Source organism: Anas acuta, chromosome 1, assembly GCF_963932015.1.
Source record: "Anas acuta chromosome 1, bAnaAcu1.1, whole genome shotgun sequence".
NCBI lineage: Eukaryota > Metazoa > Chordata > Aves > Anseriformes > Anatidae > Anas > Anas acuta.
Genome location: NC_088979.1, coordinates 118,717,939 through 118,736,728, shown reverse-complemented (window position 1 = coordinate 118,736,728; position 18,790 = coordinate 118,717,939). Strand labels below are relative to the sequence as shown.

Sequence of the window (18,790 nt, the reverse complement as noted above, 5' to 3'; positions counted from 1 at the left end):
CCCGCCAGGCGCGCGGGGGCCCTGACGGTGGACGAAGCTCCCAGTGCCCGGGCTGGTGCTGAGCCCACAGCAGGATTGCAGCAGCAGCCCCCCTGGAGGGGTGTGCATGTTGTCGGGCACCTGGCGCTCCGTCCCGAGCCAGGGCAGGTCCGTGTCCTTCAGCAGCCCGGCTTTCCTCCGGCAGGGAGGCCGGCAGACCCGTCTTTGGGAGTCCCGCGCGCACACTGAGCGGAAGCCCAGCCTCACCTTTAGGTTTGAGGAAAACTTTAAAAATGACTGTGGTGTATCTCTTCCTTTCGTGAAGACCCCAGGGAAGAAAAATGTGAGCATAGAAAAGAGAGTCGGAGTGGGAGAAACATTTTTCGTGACGCAGTAAGGTCTCTTTTTAATCGTGAAAACTTTCCCATCAGAGGGATTTCATTTTCTTTGAAACCTAAGTATATTCTATAAAATAATAATAAAAAAATTAATAAGTCTTAGCCCTTCCTGACTGCACAAAGTCCGTTTGCAATCTGGATATGACAGCGAAGGGTGAAGTATGTCTAAGTAAACTTAAATCCAGTGCATGATGCTGTGGCTGGAACCCAGCGAGCCAAAAGCCCCTCGGCCAAGGGGCACAGCAGAGTTTGAAGGGGCACCAGGTGCCCAGGCTGCTTCAGGGTCTGGGGGCTCAGATGCCCCCAACCCACTCGGTGGTCCAGAGCGGAGCTCCCCGGTGTTGTCTAGGTCTCAGCACACTTTATTTTAGCGCTGGAGCAGACAGTTATCTAACACACCCACACGAGGAAGTGCTCCGGAGCAGTTATTTCATGCTTTGCCATGCCCTGTAGCTAGAGTAATTTTGGACTGAATGGCGTGTGCATGTGCCTCTTCCACTCCTGCGAGACGAAAAGCAACGCAGTTGGGTTTTGTGTGCGTGTGGTTTTTGGTTTGGGTGGTTGTTGTTGTTGTTTTTTTTAAACGGGACCAAAAATGGGGTATAAGACAATCAAATCCAAATACCAAACAAATACCACGTCAGATTAATTTTAATAGTAGAGGATTTTGCTCTTCTCTTACAGGAGGAAAAAATACCAATCTTGTTTATTTTGATAAGGACAGTTGTAGCAATTTCCTGAGTTGGATATATCATTATTATAAATATTACTCACAGTTTTCCTATTTTCACATTTTCTTCATAGGCCCAGCTTATTCATAAGGGAGAACAGCTGCAGAAAATCTCCAAAAAAATAAAATAAAGTATTATTATTTATATAAAACTTTGATGTAAATAGGGAACAGTATCTCCTGCTAGAGAATTCTGTGGGATGGCTTACAAATCCCATACAAGAGAGATTACAGTCTTAGATAAATTGTTATTTAAATCATTTCAAGAAAACCCTGTTCATTTTTGCAGGCCATATGAGGTTTTAAGCAGAACGATTTGAATAGGAGTTCTGTTTAGAAATTGATGGCATGCTGTGGCCTTATAGATTTTAGTTGGTTTCACTCCTGTCTCATTTTATAGGACTGTTTTACAGTGTGGTCTGTATGGTAAAGAGCTCCTACTGAAAGAGATTTGTAAATGTTAATGGAGAATTAAATACTGAAATTTAACTTCAAGTTACTTTTTTTTTTTTTACAGCAAAACTTTTAGAAAACTCGAGCCCTTTATATATGCTTTAAAGATTTTTTTTTTTAATGAAACAATGTACTGGAAATAGTTGTTTTTAAACAATAACTTGTTCCCTCTGTAAGGTCGGCAGTTCAAACCGTGCTGCAGAGAGAAAAGGATGGCAAATCAAAGTGAAACTGACTTCATTGATTGCGTTAGTTTGGCCCAAGAAGATTCAGAAAGTAAACAAACCATATCAACTGGGAAAAATAAATTGGATTTTTAATAATCTATCTGTTCCAATGATCCTAGTTTCTCGTGGTAAAAGAGTAGTGTTTAACTGTGCTCCAAACTCGGAGGGGCTGTTGTAATGCCTACACAGCTTTAACTTCAGCAGATTTTCACTGATTTATCCACATTTCAGTGAGGAGTGAATAAAGGCAAAGGCTTTTGTCCGGGACGGTTTTGGCTTTGACAGTGTCGCCTATATTCCTGGTTATTATTTATCTCAAAAGTTAATATTTAGTTCTAGCAGCACTGATCCAATTCTCTTTTAATAGAAAACTGGCATTGCTGGATGTTTACTGCCTATGCACTTGACGTTTTCATGCTTTTTTTTTTTTCCTTTTTGCTCAGTCCTTCAGTTTCTTCGTGTCCCACGGAGGCATTTTGCCTGCCTGGCTTTGGTGGACGTTGGGTTTGGGAAGGGGTCTCGTAAAAGCACTCCCCCCGGGGCAGGTAGGTTGTTGTAGGGAGGCGAGCCCCATGCCACTGCCAGAGGGCCGCTGCGCACCCCAAAGGTGTGTGAGGAAGGCCCAAGTTCTTCTGCCTCACACGCAGCAGCCCCTACATCTCAAAGCAGTTAAAATACAGCAGTGGGAAACGGGGCCAGTCAGATAGAGCTGTCTGTAGGAACAAATATGCTGTTAGCCTGATGGCTGGGGTTTGGCTTGGGTGAGGTGGGCGCCTAGGGTGCCAGCCTGAGGCCTGCGGGGCAGATGCTCACTGTAGGGAAAAGAGAGCCGCTGAAGGAGCTGGCGCTAGGTGGCACCACGGGAAGAAAGGCCATGGTCTGTGCAAGCACAAAGACCGAAAGCTTGTGGTGCCAAAGAGGGGTCTCTCCCCACCGCGGATATCCCACCCGCCAGGCCCAGGGTTAGCGCCACGGCCTGTGCTGCCCTTGCTCTGCTGCTCCTCAACACCTCGTATTAAAAAAGGTGTTGTAGAAGGAGCCAGTGCCACCGAATTTAGGCACTGGCAGCATCTTCAGGACTTTATTCATCAGTGCCCTGTCTCATACATGTATACCTTTCCTTGTGCTTTGGTGAAGTAAGCGAACACAGACCCCTAACTAACATTTTCTGTCTGCTTTGTACAAGTATAAATGACACTACAAAAGGCAAACTAAAGCCAGTATGTTCATCCTCAATATTTTAGCTAGTATCAAATCAGTGATTACATAAATTTGGATTATCAGGAGTTGATAACTGCGGTGAAGGGGCAAGGAAACCCGACTGGGTAGTGCATGTCCCCCTCTCCAGAGCATCTTTGGGACATCTTTTGCAGGTCAGTAGTGCTGCCATTCTGTAAGCTACGTCTGGAGATGACCTCTTAATGTTATGCTGCCGTAGTAGATTTATCTTGGGATTGTGGTAGAGCTAAAAATGCAGGCAAGTGTGATGTGCCAGTTGATTTTGAGGTAAACACGGTGTGGAAATAACTGACTTTTTTTTTTTTTTTTTTCCCACTATAAGACGGGCTTTTTAATACCTTGCTTCTAAAACCATCAGCAGCTGAAAGTATGGTCCGCCCCTTGTGGCTATTGACGTAGGACTGGGAAAGTTACCTTACGGACTTCAGAGTTGTCCTTTCAGCTGACTGAAAGTTAATTATTGATTTCTCTTCCCTCCCTAGGGATCCGTATGCCATTCTTTCTGGCTCGAAAGTTAGCGGTCCCAGTGCAGGAGTTTGGGAGTAGTGGTTTTGTGGCAGCACAAGATTTCATGGGCAGGTGGTCGGGAACAGGTAAGGTGGAGGCTGATATGTGGGAGAGAGAAGAAAGACACCTAGGTAAAAGCCTCTGTCCGCTAACGTGTTATGCGGGGTGGATGTGGAGCCTGTTATTCTCTGTGGCTTTGGCTCCTCAACCCCTAGCAATCTGATAGCTGTGTGAGTCATGGGCGTTAGTGACAGGGAGGAATGCTGACAATAAAAATAAAAACAAACAAACAGAAAGCCCCCCAAACTCATTGTTTAGGCACAAACACATGCGAAACCATGTTTAATTGCTAATGTGCTCCCTCTGCTGGTTCTGTAAAACTAACAAATGCTATTCCCAGGAGACCGGGCCACACCCGCTGGGACAGTGCCTTACAAAAAATTGCATTTAAATGAATGGCTCTGAGCTGTATTGCAATGAGCAGTATTAACAGGACAAGAAGCCTTCTTACAAAGTATGCTAAAGCCTTGTATACCAGGCACGACTGCTAAGTAAGGTCAAGAAATGCCCGTTCCACTAATTTAGCCTTTTTTTTTGCTTTGTTTCCAGTCTTACTTATATTCAATAGGCATTCATTTTTCTATAATTTCCCAAAGTTTGCATTTTCCATTTTGCTGCTGCTGCTTCTAGGATTCTTCCCATTTGAAGGAGTTTTAGAAACGTTCTCGTTGGTGCTTTTAGCTTCAGTTAGAGTGCACATAGGATCTGAAGAAGCTCTACTGTAGCTAAGGCTTTGGCTGCCTCCAATTCTTTCTGTCCCTGTCAGTTAAATCTGCTTGTCAGCTTTATACTGCTGTGCCCACTTCATCCTGTCCTTTGGCTCGAATAGCTGCTGTTTTTTCGGGATGCTCTTGAACATTCTTCCTCGTTGTGATGCATCTGTATTTCTTTTCCAAACATAGGCCGGATTGTTTAATATGTTCCCTACACAGCGCATTTCCCCAGTAGATCTGCTTTTAAAATCCAGCCTTTTGTACTTTCATACTATGGAAAATGTCAAAGTTCTGGATAAGTCTGAGTGTTGGATTAAAAAATGAAGAAAGCTTTATTAACTCCCTTAGAATATTTGGAATGTGTGGAAGATTTCTGACATGGTAATTATACAATGAAAGATTGTCCTGTATTTCCCGTATTTTCCACCTTGTGGACTGTCACAATAAAGCGCCTCATCTTGCAGCCATCCACAGATCAGTGGGAAGTGGGAATCGGCTCTGCAGAGCTGTTGCAGGACTGGGCTCAAGTTTTCAGTGTAGAGTAGTGAAAAGTTTCCTTTCTGCAAGTCTCATGCTTCCCATCTAGGTGACTGCTTATTAAATCTTTACCCAGTAGGGACAATAAACCAAACAGCCTGGTGGGTAGCTAATTGGCTGGAGTGACTCAAGCCACATATAAATCTCATTTGTACTCAGTACATTGACTCTCTCTGGCCTCATTGCTCTCCCCAGTATTCGTTCATTTTGAGACGGCTGGAATATAATACAAAGAAAATAATCCCTGGTTCTTCTTTCTCAACATGTCTCCTAGGATGCTCGTAGGATGATTCTCCATTATTTCCCTTTCGTAGGCCCAGCGGTTTAGGAACCCCTCCTCCTGAAACACAACATAGGGAATTGGCCCTCGTGCGGGCAGCCACAGCAGAGACATCAGGAAAGCAGAGCAGCGCCAAGACCAGATCACCCTCCTGTCACCAAGTCCCCTGACATGAGGAATCGTAGCAGGGGTTGGTACGGAGATGGCTTGCCCTCCTGCTGTACCTGCTTTGGGGATAAATAGAGAATGCAGCGCCTGGGGCTACCAATCTGGCACCTTTTGCTAGCGCTAAACTAATAAAATAGTTAGGACCAATGCAAGTTTTCAGTGAAGGCCCAGCCTCTGCTGACTCACGGGTGAACCGTGTGAAGTCCAAGCAGTGTTTTGTAATTTCCAGCATTTCATAAAAATACTGCTTACATTTTCCTCTCCAAGCCATGGCCAAGTTTTGAAAGCTTCAAAACTTGCTCTGATTGAATAGAAGAAGAATGTTTTTAAGGTACTGACATTTCCTAAATGAGTTGATTCTTTCTGAGCTATATCAACTTCAAATCATTTATCCACTAAGTCAGTCAAGCTCAGCCTGAAACGTTTCACTGCTGTGAAAGCAGCTGCTCCTGAATGAGGTTAAAAGCCAGTTGTACTCTTGCAGTACATTTGGCTGTTTTGTACTTTGTGCTGGGCAAGAGAAAGCTCAGTCTTCTTCCGTGGTGCAAGGCATTTCTGAATTCTGGAATTTACCTTTTTTTTTTCTTTTTTCCTGCAAATCTCCGAGTCCCTTTTTACAGGAGACAGGATCCCATTCAGAGCTTTTCATGATGCCTCTTAGATATTTTTTTTAACCTCTGTACAAAGTTCTTAAATATTTTAGTCAGCATAAAGCCATGCTGTGGTCTCAGAAGTTGTAGTGAGATTGAAGTATAGTAGCTAGAGTGACGTATGCAAGTACATAAGTACCAGAAAGGATAACTCACTGATTATGGAAGCAGGAGCCTTAGTTTGTTTCTAGTTTCTTGTGTAATTTTCAACAAGTCACTACGTTTCTCAGTCTCAGTTGCTTGTCTTCAAGATAGGGCAAATGAGGTTTTTCAGTTCCTGAGAGCAGTTGGGAGAGCATTAGCCATAGCTGTATTAGCTAATTTTATTGCTGTAAGAGTCTTTCTCTCCCATTTTTTTTTGCCTTATCACCCTGAAAGTGCATTGCCATCTTTTTCTTTACTCTACTGGGTTTGCTTTAGGAAAAAGGAGATGAGATAGGAACAACTTTTCTGGAGTTTCCTGGTTAAGGCTGGTTGTTCACGAGCATGGCTTAGTTGTCTGTAGGCTGTTTTAAGGAGTTATTAAAATCTGGTTGAGTAATGTTACTATGGAACATTGGCTTCGATGTGGGAGAAGGATACAAATGGAGCATTTAGGAGGGAGGTTTGGGAAGAATGTGAGCAGCTAGAAGAAATAAAAGCTGAGACGCAGGCAGGGGGCAGAGCTGTTCAAAGAAAATGAGGACAAAAAGTCTGAACTTCATGCAAAAAGAGGGGCTAACTTGGTCCCACTGGCAGGAGAGGGAGAAAATTGTAGCAGCAGGACTTGGTTCGAATAGGGCCAGAGTGAGGTGGGATGAGGCCACAGCCCTTCCCTTTTCCCTCGTGAGCAGCGAGCTGGAATAATCATCATACAATAATCATCAGAGGACTGTGCTCCTGGGATAAGAAGTTCCTCGTCAAGTTTCTGAATGTCTGTGTATCTGCTAAAAAGTTTGTAGGTCGTGCTTTGCCCTAAGTTACGTTTGTATAAAAGTGTCGTAATTCCATGAAATTTAAAAGAATCAACACTGAACTGAGAGCTGAATTTAGCTTTGTATTTCTAGCCTAGTGGCTGCAGCTGGCGTACATCTGAAGCAGTAAAGATGATACATGGTACTCCACAAGTGATTTGTGACCAGGAGACAGTTTTCTCTAGGACAGTGCTGCTGAATTTGACCTCATTTTTGCTGTGTTAGATACTGTTTCCCTTGTGGCAGTGTGCATAGGTGTATTAATAAGATTCCTACCAGATCTCTCCTTGAAATCTGAGCTTTGGAGGTTTGATGAAAAGGCTTGCTTTCAGGAGATGTTGGTGATTATTCTCGTCATATCCAGGCAAAGCCTGCAAAGAATTTAACATCCAATAGATGCTTTTTTTCCTTTTTTTTTTTTTTGGTTGATCTTCTGCAAAGCCTTAATCCTGAGACCTTGCCGTGATTTTTTTTTTTTTTTTGTATTGTTTTGTTTTGCTTTGTTCTCATTACCCACAAAAGAGAAGTGCCCGTTCTAAGTCTCTGCTAGGCTTTTTAGATAAAGGAGTGACACAAGTACTTCAAAACAGAGCGCAGTTATCAGCTGAGTTCAGCCGGAGAAGGGAACGCTCACAAAAGATTCCAGGACAGTTTAGCCAGCGATAGCTGCTGATACGAATAAACAGCACTTCGCCTTTCTGAAAAAACTTACTTAAATATCTTGTTGCGTTTAATGAAAATAGTCAGTTTTGCTTAACTCCAGTAGCTGAATCAACATTATGATTTCCATTTTTTAAATCAGGAACAATCGAGGCACAGAGAGAAAGAGGAAGTGATGCCTTTCTTTCTTCCTTCCTCAGTGTATTGTACAAGCAGATGGGACCTGGAAAAGTCAAGACCATGTTCCATGGACAACGGAAGCTCAAATGGTTCCTGGCCATATTAAAAACTGTTAAAGGTTTTTTTTTGTTTTTTGATTTTTTTTTCCATTACAATCTTATTCTACTTTCAGAGTGATATAAAAAGACCCTACTATAGGTAAACCCTACCATAGCTCAAAATTGAGGCCAAATACATCTAACATGTCCACTTCTCAACAAAGTCTTAGTTTTAATAGCAGATTTTTTAAAAATCCTTTTTAAAATTTTGCTTACTTATTTATTATTATTATTTATAATTGCTCTCTTAACCCCGTTAATGTAACTTCACAGGCTGGTAAGCAACAAGTCACTTTTTTTTTCCAATTGGCTTTCTCACAGCTGGGTATGTCCCAGTGAGATCCAGCCTTAGATCTGAATCCATTGTGTCCAAGAAAGACAAGTTCAAAACCTGGACCAGTCTCTTACCTCGTTTTGTACAATAATAATCATAGGGGAAGATTACACTTGGCTGAAATCAACAGTGGTGTTGCTTGCTTCTTGAAACAGTCATCAAAAGAAGCCTGAAGCTTGGTATCCCACACAAATATACAAGTACCTACAAATGGTTACGTTGTTCTGGGCTTCTTGTGTGTGCAACTGCTTGTCTGCATAGCTGCTCAGTGGGAGTTGCAATATGTAGAGGAGAAAATAGCCCCTAAGGGTTCTTTGGACACATATTTAAAGAGGATTGTTACTTGTCTGTTTAAACTGTCAGTGGAAACAAACATATGCAAGTAATAATGGAAGCCTGCGAGTACTGGATTTGGGCAGAGCACAGATGTATTACTGCTGAGGCATCTGTCAGAGAATGAACAGTAGGAGGAACTGAGCTATTTGTACGTTCAGCTTGAAAGCTGTGCAGTGAGTAGGTGCATTTAACTTTTTTGTTACTCAGGAATGAGATTCAAATCTCAATTCCTGAAAACTTGCAAGCAAGTTTTGGTTTCGTGCTACTTTCTGATACATTCCCACTTCCCAAAAGCCAGTTTTAATGTCTGTTGATGCTTAGAAGACCAGATTGGAAGGAGAGCAACAGAAAGTTTTATTAGCCAGCACAATTAATACTTTCTCCTTTGAGAGCCAAATTCGTCTAGTCTAGTATGTTTACAAAAGAAAAGGCTGGAATGCACAGTAAGGTTTTTTCTTTATCAGAGACATATGGACTCACCATCACTGGATATATTTGTGAGACACGATAACAAAGAACACTCCTCAGGCGTGTCTCACATTTCAGGACTCGAAGGGCAAAGTGGATGAACATCCCTTCTAGGAAACGGGTGAACCGTCTTTTTCATATGCAACCTCCAATTTCAGTAATCCTCAAGAAGCTTGTAAAAGCCAGGATGGAGTCAGTAAAATCTCATCTTATTAACCTCCAGAAGGACACAAAGAGCTTTGGATCTCAAGGCTGGTCTGGATGCCAAGTGCACCTCTTAAGTGCTCTCATATTGTCTCAGCCTGCTGTAACTTTTGGTAGACACAGTACAATAAGGTTCACACCGGAGATGAAGAGACCAGGTTTGCAGGGAGAACTCCCACCCGAGAGAGGCAGATCAAGCTGCTTTGTACAGGAAAGCCAATAAATGCCTTGTTTGTTCGCTGTTTGTTTTCTCTCACTGGAGATCTTTCCCTGTTATCCTTTCATTTATGTATAATGACCCGTTTCACAGACTGAATGGTCGCTGAGATTTGTTTGCCTCTGCTGGTAAGCACTGGTCCTACGAGAGATGTTCCTCAAGACAGTTGCATTTGAATACTCCTACTTTTTAGGACGCTTAAATCCCGTTTACATGCTAAACATGGGAATTTCTGCAGGTTGCACACTTGCTTCTGCATGCTATTGTGGTAAAAACTGGCAACTTCTTTTTTTTTTTTTTTTTTCTAATTAAGCATTTCCACTGTTATACATTTGCTTACAGAAATGAGCTTCTGCTTTTTGTTTTTGTTTTTTTAATTTGCAGAGGTACAACTTTTGCTGCATGTAATTAAGGCACACAGGGTCTTCCAAACTCCAAAGGAGCGCTTTACGTAGCACTCGATTTTTCTTTCAGGGTGCAGTGAACCATATATATCTACATGGGTTTGGGGGAAAGGAGGATTAGAGTCAACAGCAATGCAAGCATTCATTCAGCAAGCCCTGTGGATACTTATTTCTTAACCTTTTTATTTTTTTTCTCCTGTCTTTTATTTGAACTCATCTTTTTGTGGCCCTTCTTCCTGTTATAGTAGGATTAACTGATGTGTTTAGGGAGAAGTTCTCCTTGGCCCTATTGTTTTCCAGAGTTTCAAACATGCCAAGAGCAAGGTGAGAGCATCAATGGGGAGGCTGAAGAAAGCCTAACTGGGAATTTCTCTTGGCTGTCTGGGAAGCCTGGGTTCGTAAGCTGAATTTCTAACTGAACCAGCGTCAGCCAGAATGGGTGAGACACCTTGCCTACTCAGAGTTGTTCTCCAAGTACTTCTGTGGGGACACACCAGGAAAGATGCAATTCTACATGATTCAAGAAGAATTTTAAAGGCCCGTGCTCTATTTCTTAGGAAATAAGCTGGCAACAGTCCACTTTGCCATATGCCTAAAACTGTAAGACTTCAAATCTTTTTTGCTCATTGCTTCGTTTACAGAGCTTTTGCTCTTCTCTGTCTTCACTCTCAACATCTGTGTATTTAACAAAAGCAGCACAGTAAGCCGAGCAAATGCAGGGGTGTTCAATTTGCTTGGTTATTTTCTGCCTGAGCAGGTCATGTACCTGCTCCTTGTGGCAGAAGGGGCCATATGCCGTGGCTCCTTCTCTGCCACATGACCCGATTTGCTCTGCACACACCGAGTTTACCCTTATGTGTGATACAGGTGTAACATCCATGCTCAGGAGCTCCAAAGCTTCCTGGAATCATTGGGTTTACTTTGAATGCACCAGAACTAACTAATTTGGTTGGCTGAGGTGCATCCGATGTGTCCCACAGTTGTTTGACTGCATCCCTGGTAGTGCTGTGCTTGTGAGGGAGCACATCCTCGTCATGAGCAAGATGAATGGTGTGTAAACACAAAAAGGTCAAGTTTCCTGAGTACAATCCTCAAAAACTATTATTATTATTGTTATTATTATTATGGTTCAGGTACTGTTTATAATGGCCTTAGGTAGGGTACGTGTAAAAAGAGAAGATGTGGAAAACGTAACTAAAAGCACTTTTTGGATCTGCTGCAGACCATCTTATGGATCTGGGTACTTCAGTTTCACCTCTCTGCTCCTCCATTCCCTAGCTCTAAAATGGAGTGAGTAACTTCTTCATGCCTTCAAGCTTAACGAGCATTTTGCCGAGTGCTCAGAAAGCTTTGGGTGAAAAAGGCTTGGGATAAGTCAGTGATTATTGCCACATTTACCTTCTCTTGATCCAGGAGGAGTGAGCAGAAAATCCAAACACTTGTGTCACCACGAGAAATGAAAACGCACTCATTTCAGAAATTTTCCCAGTAAGGTAGTGTTTCATGCCATCTGGAAATTTCTCCGCAGACCTGTCTTGTGAAGCTTTAATCCTTTCCCCCTGTATAGTGTTTTGCCTGATCACGTCATCAGGGGAAGAATACAGAAGTGAAACAAAGGAGGGAAGTGCTAAAAGGCAAATTTGGGCTACTTCTGAACCTCGTGTTCAGCCGATGCCAGTGGAAGTTTAATTCCAGCCCCGGGTTGCAGTTAGCTTTCTGGGTAGCGGAGGATGAGCAGAGGTGGGTATCTGGGCAGGGAGGAAAACGTCGTGGAGAAGAAGCGAGCGTCTGCTGGCGTCGTGCGAATGACTGAAGGAGTTGTAGTAAAGAGGGTAATCCCCAGGCAATGGAGAAACGTGGCTGTGACACGATGAGCGATGCCGATGTGTTGTTTGTATCTTAACTCAGAGCGAAGTGTTCAGGAGGGCAGGATTTAGGAGCAGGGGAGAGGTGAAGCTGAGCTGGATCGGGAACAAAGGGTGGGAAAGCAGGGGAAGGTGCGGTTCTCCAGCAGCAACTGCTGGGGTGCCTGTGTTTATTCTGGAGTTTGTGGTGGAGCTGAATATCATCAGTGGCAGCGCCGTGTGTAGTGTTCTCGGTATAAATAGAATCCATAAATAGTTTTGTAGAGAGTCAGGATTTTATTTTGCTTGCGAAGTTGGACCTATTGTGACTCTGATTTCTTTCTGCCATTGCTTTCCTTACCTTATTGGTGGGCTAAAGTTTATATTGCTTAGCCCCAAATCACATATATTAATACGCTTTCATCTCTTTTCTCTGTTGCTTTGTTTATCTGTCTCCGTCTATCTCTCTGTGCGCCTGCTGCTTGTCTGCCTGCCAGTTTTTTCTTTGTCTCTATCACTTCATCATTGAACCCATCTGTGTAGAAAATGGGATATTTGGCTGTCTTGTATTTTTTTTTATTATTTTTTTTTATTATTTTTGTCATTTTGTTCCCTCAGACTTACGAGGATAAAACTCGCACTCCTGGGGGTGCCAGGCATTTCAGCTCTTGCATTTAGGAGGAGCCGTGATGCTTTTTGCGTCTGTTTGTCTGTCCATCTGTCTGCTGGTCTATAATAAGCTGTGCAGCGAGACAGCAGCTTACTATCTGTGTGTGTGAAATTAGCTAATTGGTGTTAGCAGCAATATTTTCACATGTTTTATAAGCAAAGTGCAGCAAGGTATATAAATGTAGATATGATCCAGAGACACACACACATACACACACACGCGCGCGCACGCAAGCCTGTCGCTGCTCATGCATAGACGCTCAGAAGTAATTAATGTTAATAAGATTTTAATGTGCTTGTGAGATCATAATGAGGAGAAATGAATGCTGTGATTAGAAAAAGGTAACTGTGTGTGTGTTTTGGCTTAGAACACGATTTCCCCTCTTTTTTTTATAAATCACAATTTCAGAACTTGTTTGTGATTGCATCAATCGGTTTTTATTTTCAAATTAGAGGTCTGTTTAGCCATTTGAATGATTAGCCAAATAAATGGGTAAAACCCTGATCATAAGGAACGGTGCAGATTTTTATTTTTTTTTCCCTCTTAGAAAGCAATGTGACAGCGCTGGGCACCCTCATCCTTCTAGCATTACATTTTTTTGATGCTGCTTTTAAAGCCTCATCAGAAGCTGCTCTCAGAGACAGTGCTCATTTTTTACAAATAGAGATGTTTATCTATAGGTGTCTGCAATGCATAATCAACCACTGAAACTATTGTGCCAAGGCACATTCCCGTTCATCAGTAATGATGAATCCTCAGAGTCCAGATGATCACATGATACCTTGATAATATTTTGAAATAATTAGTTTAAGAAAGCAGAACCGTATACATTTATTTTTTTTTTATTATTTTTAATCAGTCGGCATACAAATAAGGGAGAGAGGAAAGTGTTTGCAGGAAATATTTCACAAGCTAAGATGTTCTTTCATCCCGGATGCTGTGTAGTCACCAGACCCCAGGCTGGCTAGCATCCAGATGGACACTAGGGGTCCTTCCCTCCAGCAAATCAGGGAAAGTATTGTCCAGAGGGCTTTGCTTTCATTTGCATATTTATTATTGTTTTTATTTTGAGTAATAAAAAATACAAAAATATTAAAAAGTTCTTGCCTGATAGTTTGGGCATTGAGATATTTTTTTAAATTGATATCAAGAGATTATATATTCTGTTTTAAAACCATCTACAATTTAAAAAGCATGTTAAAAAAGTCCAGGCTCCTCACTGCATTCTACCCACTTCTTTATTTTGGTGGTGCCTGGCTTGGCTGGTGTTTAGAGATATTAGATCTGTGTTTGAATTCATGGAGTATGATTCATTTCCAGAAGCTGCCGAGGTACCACAACAGTGTTTGTGATGAGAAATGGTGGAAAGTGGTGGTATGATTGCAGTTTCCAAATCGTGATGAACAAAAACCAGCGTCAGGAGATACGACTTTGACATGACTTGAAGTCTCCGAAGAAGATGATCTGACAGTTCATTTATAATGAATGAATTTATTTTGGGGAAAGGAAGCATCAGGCAGTTTGTGTATTTGTTTATTCCTCTAAACACTCCGTGCAGCCAGCTGCTATACAGGAGGGCCTCTAACTCTAGTTCGTCATTCAGATAGCTCAATCAAGGAACGTAATACAGGAACTTTAATTTTCTAAGGTACCTTGGGATATATCATCTGCATATGTGTGCGCTTAAGTGTGTCTGTGCAAGTGCACTCAAAGCATCTCTGAAACCTGAACTTCCTTGCATTAAGGCCGTAATGAAGTATTACCCAACTGCTGCCAGTGTCCAGGTAATTTTTAATGAGCCTGGATGAAACACGGAAGCCTTTACTTCACCTAAGTGCTTATATAGTTTGAGAAGTGCTTTAAATTTTGACTTAAATAAAATGATCTTCTAAGCTAGAGCTGTAAGGAAGCAACTCATTTTCTCTAAAAATCATAGCTCCTTTCCATAGGTAATTTTATTAACGTCTTTTGAAAAATATAGGACTCTATGATTCTAACGTTAATCCCAGTTTAGGATTAGCATTGAATTGAATTAATATTGAATTCATGGAATATGATTCATTTCCAGAACATGCAGAGGTCCTACAACAGTGATTGCAATGAGAATTGGTAGAACATAGAGATATGGCTGCAATTACCAAATCCTGGTGAGCAAAAACCAGTGTCAGTAGATACACCTTCGACATAATTTGAAGTTTCTAAAGAAGATGATCTGACAGTTCAAATCCCACTTTCAGATTAGTGTCCTCTTGCAATTTTTTCATTGCTTGTTTCTGCTTGTTTCCTTTATATTAACATACCAGTTCCCAAAACTGGCTTCCACAAAGTTAAAGAGTGAGAGTAGGAATGGTAAACTCCAACACCAATAAATTTTAAGCTCAGAGCAGGAAGCAGCTAAGCTAAGGACTTTCTCTCTAGTTTTTCTGTGTCCTAGATGGAAAAAGAAATTTTAATGCTCTAAATATAGGAGTTGTAGTAGCTGAGCTGCCTTCAGCTATAGACTGAAAACTCCTTAAGAGAAACTCAGAAAGAGCTGAGGCAAATTGGCTAAATGCATGAAGTCAGTACACAAAAATGACTTGCGTGGAATCTTTAGGGGACTGCTTTAATTCAGGAGTAAATTAGTCTTAGGCCACAGTAGCTTAACTGAATAAGGAGCTACAGGGAGCTTTGCTGTTGAATTACAGCATCTACTGACAGCTTCGAGACAATTAAATGTGTGCATATTGAAGTCAGACATCAGTTGATTTGCCTTAACTTTCTCAGCACCTCCATGCAGACTTGGCATTAGAGACAGATAAGCTGTCCCAAGCAATTCATTTGATATTGGGGATCCAGAACAAAGCAAATTGCAATATCTCCTTTGCTCTGTGGAAAATATTATACTGCTAATTATTGCACTGTTCTTGTCAGAGTATCAATTGCCCTGCCTGTCCTTGGACACCATGGTTTTACGGTGCAGTTGTTGGAGGATCCACAGCTAATGAGGATAGCTTTCTGTTAGAGTCACTTTGTACACACCTATGCCCCAGTATTTGGGAACGAAACATACCAATGTAGAGGTACCATATACTTACAGTGACTTCTAGAATTACTAACAGAAAAACAAGTGTATCCACAAGTTCTGTTTCCCTTTTGCAACTAGCTGCCTTACTGACGTGTGGCTACTCTGGTGTAAGGTTAGCTCAAAGGTGAGAAAGAGGGATCTGCATTTTTTGTCTGGTTGTAATGGTAGAACAGAATATCTTGGGAGCATAGTAGTGGCAAGCCATCTTGGGAGAAACTCATTTTCTCTTAAAGAGGCCTATGCACAGTGTGAAAATAGGAGCTCATAAGCGTATGTTCAGATTGTGCCCTGAAGAATGTTTTAAAGTATGTTTGCCAGCCTTACTTGTATTACATTCATTTAATTTGACTTTATTCCTAAGTGCACATATAAGGTTAAAATGCTGTTAATTAAAGTTTATAATTGACAAACTGTGAGCTAGCTGATAGGATCTCCATGCTAAACAACATTAGATTTCTTCAATCATTTGCACAGCAAAAACCTCTGCAAATGGAGGGATTTTAAAAATATCTGGAGGTTCTACCTCCACCAGGCCAGCAGAGAAAGTAAGTGGTAAGTGATGAGCTTGAAGGCTTATTGAAAGTAGTCACCTGCTAGCCTCAAATTGGGTGTGTTTATTCAAGTGTGCTAGCTGATCTCGGTTTTTGTTTTTTTGTTTTTTTTTTTCCATATGATACAGCGACAGAGAACACATATATTCTGAAACTGTCAAGACTGAAGTTCTAAAGAACTGATTATCGCATCTCACTTGCCCAATTCCATATTTATGCTTCTAAATAAGTGGCTACATTTTCCAAAGTGCTCAATGCCCAGAAGCCCCTGCTGAGTGTGCTGGATGCACAGAACTTTTAGTAACATGGATTTAGAAGAGCAAATTTAGGTACCAGTTCTGAAATTGTTAGCCAGAGGACTTGTGGGTTCAGATGAGCTTAGAAATTCCAGATAAATGGTGTCACGTTTCTACCAAAAACTTTATTTAAAAAGTTGTATAATTGTAGCAAATAGTATTTACATGAAAGTGAAACAGACAGTTATCTATAGGAAGACAGGAGCTGTTGAAGAAACTAAGTAAGTTGTGCACATACACTATCACTTCTGCTTCTGAAAGTGTCAGAAACTTCTGAGCTAGATGAGGAAGGCCTTCCTCATAAGTATGGTAAAAACTGGTGATGGAGGAAGTTCCTGCCTTACTCTGCCATGGGATAATTGGCCAAGTCTTTGAACAAAGTAGGTACAGGTTTTCTACTTGATTAGAGTTCTGTTTGATGTTGTAATGGATATTCCTACCAGCTATATACAAATTTTTCCTTTTTAATTTTTTTTTTATAAGCTCTTGATCTCAGTGTCACTTTGCAGCAGGTATCATGCAATCTACAGGTTGTTTCACACATGAAAGGTATGGCTTAACTTTTTGGAAGTTTTGGAAATTTGAAGTTTCAGGTAATGTAAAGGCAGACAGCACTGAGCAACTAGATGGAGTTAGCAGCAGCAGTCACTGTAGTATAAATTCTTGGTATTTTATTTCTTTTCACTAGTGGTCATGTGTCTTCAGTCATCAGCAGAATTCCAGTGGCTCCACATTGGCTGCATTCATCACAGAAATATAGAAAATAGTTTATATATGTTTATGTATGTGCTAACTCATACACTTATGCCTGTATTTACAAGTAGTGCATTTGGAAAGAGCCAGAATGTACAAGCAGTGTTTGAGTAAGTTTGGGTAATGGTTCAATTTGTTTGGAAAATGTTGGAAGTTAGTCTTGCTCCCATTCCCCAAACAGTTCTGCCACTGACGTAAATAGGCCTAGGCCTTTTTATCTATGCCTGCATGAGTTATTCAAGAAAAATTGCAAACTACATGAGCCACTCAGATACCTAGCAGCTCCCAGCCCTGCCCACGTGGGGATTCTTACCTGACCACACAATAAATGTCTTTCCTTGGATAATTGTCCTGGTCACCTCAACAGCACTTAAGGCAAGCCATGCGGCCCCCTTGTTCTGCCTGTGGTGGTAAATCATCCTGCTCCACTCGCAGCTGCTGAAATACCATCAATATCAGGCTCTGATCTTTCCATTCAAGACTGTGGAGTGAGCAAGGTGAGCAGGGAGTGGGATAGAGGGGTGAGAGGATAGGGTTGGACCCTGGTTCTGTGGCGGAGAGGAAATCAGAGAGAGGGATGAAGCAGGGGGCAGTGCCATGGGGTGGGCAGTGATAGAAGGGCATGGAAAGTGCATTGTGTGAATGTGCTTTAAGCAGAATCGGTGTTAGAAAGGTGGGGAGGTGAGGGAATGGAGAGAGATCTGCTTTGAAGGACAAGAAGAAACAACACAGGTATGTTGCCACCTGTGCACATTGGGGGTTCGTCACAGAACTGGGAGATGTTGCCAGTGTGTTGGTACCACATGAAACTTGTTTGCTTTTTGAAAAGCTTGAAAATATTAAAACTAAATATAGTTGAGGCCCACTCCTTATTGGATTGTCAGCTCTTCCTTCTTAATATAATAGTCCAGTCTTGATCAATGCATTATTAACAAAATCATGCTTGAATACTGTGCCTGGGTACAATTATTTTCAGCACTCTACCTTTACTTCTTTCATTGTGTTCCCTATTGTTCCTTTTTCTTTCTCTGACAGTAAGCAGATAAATTGTTACATTTACTGCCGCCACTTTGCCATGACTTGGTGCTAGAATCAGACCAGCTGAAAGGCCTAGCAGGTACTGTTTTTGCTAATCTCAGGACACAATGGATTTATTTGCAATCATGTAGCACTTCCTGAAGCCTAATGGATTGACAGGCATGCTATAATGAGGTTGTCCTGAAGGATCGTTAGGGACACCACCAGTTCTGTCCTAGATTACTTGTTCAAGTACATGTCTTAATGAAATCCAAGCATGAAGACAAACCCTTTCTGGGATGAAATTTTGTCTTCTTAAGATATATGATAATTTTGTAATGCTTCGTAACTCTTGTCCTTCATACGTGGCTTTTCTGGGGGGAGATTTTCCTTTAGTCCTTGCCAGTTCTATTCTAGAACCCTCAAAAAAAAAAAAAAAAAAAAAAAAAGTGTAAGGAACACTCAAAGTCCTCTTCCCTGTCCAAAAGAGGATAGACTGTATGTTTTGTTATTCCTGACAAGTATTTGTCCAGACTCTTAAGTTATGAGTCCCATTTCAAGTGATCTATTCTAGTACCTCATTATTCTTACCCTTAGAAAGACTTTCCTGTTGCCTAACCTGAATCTTCTTTACTACAGTTTACTTCACTTACTTCTTTGACAGCGATTCCCATTCCCTATGCAACAGCTTTTTATGTACTGGTAATCTGGGTAATGGAGTCATTTCTGGGAGTAATTCCATTCTGTGTATGGTATCTGCATTTATGATCATTCATGCACTTTTCTGGATGTTCTTC

At 41.5% G+C, this 18,790-nt stretch overlaps 1 protein-coding gene across 31 annotated transcripts in view; it reads left to right on the top strand.

Moving 5' to 3' along the window:
• Nucleotides 1-18,790, top strand: part of ZBTB20 (zinc finger and BTB domain containing 20) — a 526,186-nt gene that overhangs the window by 48,364 nt on the left and 459,032 nt on the right. The window contains exon 2 of one of the 31 annotated variants that reach the window (XM_068697232.1): nt 3,509-3,619. The exons of the other annotated variants lie outside the window; for them this stretch is intronic. The gene's annotated coding sequence lies outside the window, so the exon portion shown is untranslated. The remainder of the gene's footprint in view (nt 1-3,508; nt 3,620-18,790) is intronic. 31 annotated transcript variants of the gene reach the window in all.